Below are 6,805 nucleotides of genomic sequence, written 5' to 3' on the forward strand. Positions count from 1 at the left end.
TGTCAGAAGTGGCTGAGAATCAGGGACAAGGGTGTCTTGCAGTTGTCGAGGTCACCAGCATGTGCCCCAGCTCTTCCAGGATCACTCTTCATTTGTAGATTGTAGAGGACTCCCCCACTTCAGTGAAGTTGTTTCCGGCGGGACAAAGGCATCGTATCCCAAGACATCCAGGAGATTGGGGAAAAGAGCCAGCAGCCATCAGTTAGTTTTCCTTCAACAACTCAAGGTGCCAACACCCTCTAAGTTATCCAAGCTGTATTTGTGCCTATTGTAGTCCAGGATTGCTTCTTGCTTCCAGGCTTCCTGCTGAGAACTGCTGGTTCCCTGTGTGTTGTGGTCAAAAGAAGCACATTCCTCTGTTGCTTTGGCATGTGGGATATCGCTGTGGTAGTTTTGGTGAAGCCAAAGACAGATAACAAAATCTTCCACTGTTGCAACTGGAGGAGCTGGGGAGGAAGCTCTGGGTTGTTTCCCCTGTGCCAGTTTTCATCTGAGGAGTTCCTCTGCCAAGGTGACTGAAGTAAAGACGTTGTCCTTGGAGCTCCTCTGTTAGTTGGAGTCTGAAGCCCTTTCCCTTTTTTACTTCCTGAGAACTTCCTGTGTTGTCATCCAACATGCTATGTATTGCTTTATTCTGGTGTAGAATCTCCACTTCATCTATAATCCTCCAATCCTCACACCTTCGCCTCCTGCGCAGGTTTGTAAGGGTGCACAGCAGCTAAAAGATCTCCTTTGTTATAAAAAAGTCAAAAGTAGATCTCAGGTTGCTAATGCAGGAAACTGCATACAGGGTGAGCCCTGATTTGATACCAGTGGTTACTGGATTGTAGAGCAGTCTCTCTTCAGTTAGTGGGACCCACACGGTTTTCCGGTTGTAACAAAATATTTTTATTAAATATCATCTAAGAGTAAAAGACCCCCCTCCCCCCCCAAAAAACCAAAAAGACAAAAACAGAAGAGGATTCAGGCACTGGCTAGTACTCATCATTAGTGGTGATGTGGTCAGCCTCTTTGGAGATTGTCCCCTCATCTTCTGGAGAGGAAGTTTCTCCATCTTGGGCAGATGTCTTTTCTTCAAGGGCAGAGGACTGCTGGGTGTCCTTGCTCTCTGACCAGATCATATAGACAGTGCTTGAAGCAGTGATGACCTTCTTGCATTATAGCCAGAATAAATGATCTGGAAGCTGTTAGGCTTACTTACAGCAGTAGCTCTGTCTGCACCTGCATAAACTCCAGGACACGTTTACAAACAGTGTTTGTTGTTGTTTGCGCTGCAGCTGGAGCTGCAGCTTTGAACTCTGCAAAATGTCCTGTGATCGGGTTTTTTTTTTTTTTGAGTTAATATTTTGGGTATGGTATCTTTTTATGAAAAATACAAGAGTAAAAGTGCTTTTAGCATGTGTATGGGCAGAAATCTGTGCCATCAGAAACTGAATTTGAATAAGTTAAATTTGAATCTGAATTGTAACTTGAATAAAAGCTTTTGAAAACTGAATTTGAATTAGTCTAATTTGAAATTGAATTCATGGTTTGAAAATGATCATCACTAAATTGAAATTGAATTTTATATATCGAAAATGAATTCATTTGCTTTGAAACTGCATTTTATCCTTTAAAAATTCAGCTCTCGAATAATTTCAGTTTCACTCTCACCATTCAGTTTCAGTTCTACAATTCAATTTCAGTTCCAAAATTCAGTTTTTTGGAACTTACTTCCGGTTCCGGTTCAAGAGTAAACGAGCGCAGATTAATAGAACTACGTTTTACCAGCGGGCCGAAAGTGTTACTGACGGGAATCTACAGCGTCTTGAGCTGAATTAAGACTTCAGAAGTCATTCGTCATGTCGAATGACCAGCGGATAAACTCTCAGGTTGGTAATAAATGTATTAGAACAAGCGTCATGTTAACAATTGATAGCCGTACAGTAACTTTTATGCTTATTGTAGCTGTTAGCTAAAAACGCTAATTTAGCCTAGTTTGCCCTGATTTAGCTTTGACAAACAAATATGATCGACTGTTTCTAATAGAAATCCAAAGTTGTCATCTTGTACCCTGTCAGAGCCCTGTATGCTTGCAGAGACCCCTACAGTAGGGAAACATGCAAAACAGCGTCCAAACCTTTGTATTTCAGCTTTATTTATGTCTTACACAGCATCCCAACTCTTTAGCTAACTTAATAACTTTAGCTAAAGTGAATAGTTAGTCTAATTCATTAGTGCAGCATTACTGGATCACCTGTTTGAAGTGATATAATATGATATACAACTATCACTGAAGCAGCAAACTTTGTAAATAAACAACACTTCTCATTCTCTAAACGTTTGGCCACAGCTGTAGATTATACTATCAGTGCTTTTTCACTCTTGACAATAATTACATTTCTAAATTCTCTTTGTGCATTTACAGGTAAACAATATCTAATATTTTATCTAAATGACTGCTTTGTCTTTGAAAAGGTAAAGAGCCTGAGGCCGGTGACAGTCCAGTTCTACTCCAAGTACATCCTTACGGTGGCTCACAGGACAAGGCTACATTCCTGTCCTGCCAGGAGAGAAGAGAAACTTCAGAGTCTTCATGCAGTTCAACCACACCTGTCATATTCCATATGACAGGGGTCTCAAACTCCAGTCCTCGAGGGATGCATGCAACTTTTCCATGTGTCCCTGGTGCAACACACCTGAATACAATTAGTAGGTCATTAGCAAGAGTATAGAACTTGACTGCATGCTGAGGTGGCAACCCCTAACCCTACCTACTCAAGTAAATTTAAGTAAATATATGTATTTGGAAACATATACTTCTAAAATACTTTTATTGCACCATGTTCATTCACTCATGAGCTGCTGTAACGTGAATCAAATGGCTGAATTGCCAACTCAGCATGCATTCAAGTTCTATACTCTTGCTAATGACCTACTAGGTGTGTTGCAACAGGGACACATTGAAAAGTTGCAGGACAGCGGCCCTCGAGGACTGGAGTTTGAGACCCCTGCCATATGGTGTTCATGCAGTTTTCTACCCCACAGTTACAGCATGTCTGACTGCCTGTTCAGCATATGCAAAAATATATGAGTTTAAGCATGTGATGACAAAGGCCTTCCATTATGGTGTTTGTCATCACATGTCACAGACATCTGGATGATCATTTGGAATAAACAAAAAACTTGTTACTTCATCTTTTATCTTTATTATTATTATTATTGTTCTTATTTTACATTTTTCATTGTTAGGCATTAGGTTTATTTATAGTAGTCCTTTCCAACTTCTTTCCCTCTTCCATGTTACTGTGTCAGCATCTGTTTGGGGTTGGGAGTGGAACAGAAAGTAAGGAAATCCAAAGTGCCATTAAAACCAGGAGAGGTTCTTATATTTCAGAAGAAGGGATTAATTCAAAAGAAATGACCTCAATGCCATATTTTATTTAGGAACCCTAGAGAGCACTTTGCAAAATAACACATTCTTATAATTTCACCCTCAGATGAGCCAAGCTACGACTGTCAGGGAAGGTGATGTAGGTACAGAGCATGTGAGAGTGGATAAGTTAATGTCTCTTGTCTAGATGAAGGCACAAGAGGGATCAATGGCAATGCGTAGAGATTCAGTATCTTCAGTCTTCAGTGGACACTCCATTTCTGGCACAAAACACCTGTAAAAGATGGTCGATTTAGGAGGTGACCTGACAACTTCAGCCTGTCAAACATAGCAATGGAGCAGTATGTTTAAAAAAAAAAAAAAACTAAGCATGCACTCAGTACCCTAAGAATTATTATGGTAGTTAAACACAGTGATAGTCACATATCATATCACTTCAAACGGAGCTGATCCAGTAATGCTGCACTAATGAATTAGACTAACTATTCACTTTAGCTAAAGTTATTAAGTTAGCTAAAGAGTTGGGATGCTGTGTAAGACATAAATAAAGCTAAAATACAAAGGTTTGGACACTGTTTTGCATGTTTCCCTACTGTAGGGGTCTCTGCAAGCATACAGGGCTCTGACAGGGTACAAGATGACAACTTTGGATTTCTACTAGAAACAGTCGATCATATTTGTTTGTCAAAGCTAAATCAGGGCAAACTAGGCTAAATTAGCTTTTTTAGCTAACAGCTACAATAAGCATAAAAGTTATTGTACGGCTATCATTTGTTAACATGACGCTTGTTCTAATACATTTATTACCAACCTGAGAGTTTATCCGCTGGTCATTCGACATGACGAATGACTTCTGAAGTCTTAATTCACCTCAAGACGCTGTAGATTCCCGTCAGTAACACTTTCGGCCCGCTGCTAAAACGTAGTTCTATTAATCTGCGCTTGTTTACTCTTGAACCGGAACCGGAAGTAAGTTCCAAAAAACTGAATTTTGGAACTGAAATTGAATTGTAGAACTGAAACTGAATGGTGAGAGTGAAACTGAAATTATTCGAGAGCTGAATTTTTAAAGGATAAAATGCAGTTTCAAAGCAAATGAATTCATTTTCAATATATAAAATTCAATTTCAATTTAGTGATGATCATTTTCAAACCATAAATTCAATTTCAAATTAGACTAATTCAAATTCAGTTTTCAAAAGCTTTTATTCAAGTTACAATTCAGATTCAAATTTAACTTATTCAAATTCAGTTTCTGATGGCACAGATTTCTGCCCATACATGTGCTTCAAAGCTAAGTTTGACTGGGAACCTCAAAGCTCAATAGCCTGCATCGACAGAAATTCACTGCAACCTATGTAATGTTTGATGCGTCATAATTTATTCCAATCTATCTTGCAAATACATGTTTGTGCTGCACAAACACAAACTATTAGATCCTTAAGATCAAACCTATGTCAAAATTGTTTCATTATTTTGGTCCATTGGAGTGTGATAAGCCATCAAAGGCCGCTACTAGAAACTCAGAATATTACATGAAATTGCTTGTTTGGCCAAAAATGGGTAAATGATGTAATTTGGTAAAAAACATTAAAAACTACAATTTTCATGTGTTGAGTTTAGAATGAAAGCAGTTTTACCTAAATTGTATGATTTAGTACTGTCAATAACAAGGAATCAAAAAAGGTGGTTATAATGGGTTTCAATTGGCCAAAAATGGCCACGATAGAGCCAAGAGGAACAATTTGGTGTATAGTGAATATTATTGATATTATTAAGGAGCTGATGTTGAAAATTAAAAAATCTGAAAAAAATACACACCTTTGGGAAGTTTCATTCCATTTGCATTAACAGAACTAAAATGGTTGAAAAAAAGAAAAGTGAAGTGGCCACAAATGGCCAGGATAAATTATTTAATTCAAGTGTTCCAATCACTTCCATGGCCACAGGTGTATAAAATCAAGCACTTAGACATACTGACTGCATCTATAAATATTTGTGAAACAATGGGTCACTCTCAGGAGATCAGTGAAGTCCAGCATGGTACCATGATGCCACCTGTGCAACAAGTTCAGGTGTGAAATTTCTTTGCTACTAAATATTCCAGAGTCAGAGTGGAAACAACTCATGACAGCAACTTAGCAATGAAGTGTCAGGCTGCAAAAAATGACAGTGCAGGGCAATGTTCCCTCTAATGTTTCATGTGTCTGAGTGAACACACAAACTCCCTGAGCGGTCCCTTGGACCACTTTGAGCAACAGCAGACGTGTGCACTGTGGTCACGCCAGCATCGAATCCATCCAAGTTACATGGTTTATTAAAATAATCAAATTACAGCATTTACATTTATGTTAGACTACTTTTCATTAACTGCTTTAGCCCACTTACAATGAAAATTTTTTAAAAAAATCTCTTGTTCATGACCTGTGTAGTATGTTAACACTATTGGAAGTAAAAATAACTTGAACTCCAATTTTGAAAACACAACTTTCTTATATATATATATATATATATATATATATATACATATATATATATATATAAAGCTCTGACTTGCTCTGACTTGTATTATGAGTATGAGTCTGTGGTCTGGGAGAGAGTCCTGTAACTCTCTGTCTGCAAAATAAAGTATAGAGTTATGCAAAAGTGTTTCGCAGCTGTTTACCTAAAAATGCAGCCAAGGTGTTTTCTTAAATAAACATTTCAAACTATTTACAGAACAATCAGCTGTTCTGCATCAAATTTGATGCCACACAAATTATTTGTGCCACTCCAAAAAATTATTTCTGTCCACTGTGAGATAAAGGAGAACAACAGCCTGATACCTGCAGGCCTGACAACAGGAGATGTATCACTCCTGTAACACCTGTAACATTCAGCAGTCGCCTCATTGTTCTGACACACACAACAAAACTATTGACTACACTACACACTAACTACACAAGATTTGAGCTAAACGTCGCAAATCTCTCACATCTCAAACACCGCCGTCACTCCTAAAACTTCCCCCTTCCTAAACAACTAAATGCCATGTTGCCATATCATTTTTTTGATTGGTCCACATGGTACATTTTTCGACCAATAGGAAAGGGTGGGGGTTTTTTGGTTTTATTTTTGCTCACAGGCGGAGAGCACTTTCGAGCGTTTTCCTTATAAAACACAGTTTTTACTGTTTCTTCCCGCAGTAAACATAAACAACGACAGTATTCAGGAAGAAAACCAAACATTGCAGATATTTTTATCATAACTCTGGTTTTACGTGGCCTATCAACACAATTTAAAAACTGGTATAAAGTCCACACTTTTTCCGTCAGTTGTTCCGTCTGTCCTGCTCACATCTCCAATGGTTGTACACGTTGTCATTAACGTGGCTTCACTCCACATCAGCCACGCTGCTTTGCTAACTAAAACACCGGTGTCGGCACATAAGCA

The 6,805-nt window shown here is 38.5% G+C and overlaps 1 long non-coding RNA gene across 1 annotated transcript; it reads left to right on the forward strand.

The window, feature by feature from the left end:
• Positions 1-1,631: 1,631 nt before the first annotated feature.
• LOC135932452 (uncharacterized) lies at positions 1,632-3,176 on the forward strand. Its single transcript, XR_010573533.1, has 2 exons — positions 1,632-1,871; positions 2,458-3,176. It is a non-coding gene; the product is annotated as an uncharacterized LOC135932452 (long non-coding RNA).
• The last annotated feature ends 3,629 nt before the right edge of the window (positions 3,177-6,805 follow it).

This window comes from Pelmatolapia mariae, linkage group LG22 (assembly GCF_036321145.2).
Source record: "Pelmatolapia mariae isolate MD_Pm_ZW linkage group LG22, Pm_UMD_F_2, whole genome shotgun sequence".
Taxonomy (NCBI): domain Eukaryota; kingdom Metazoa; phylum Chordata; class Actinopteri; order Cichliformes; family Cichlidae; genus Pelmatolapia; species Pelmatolapia mariae.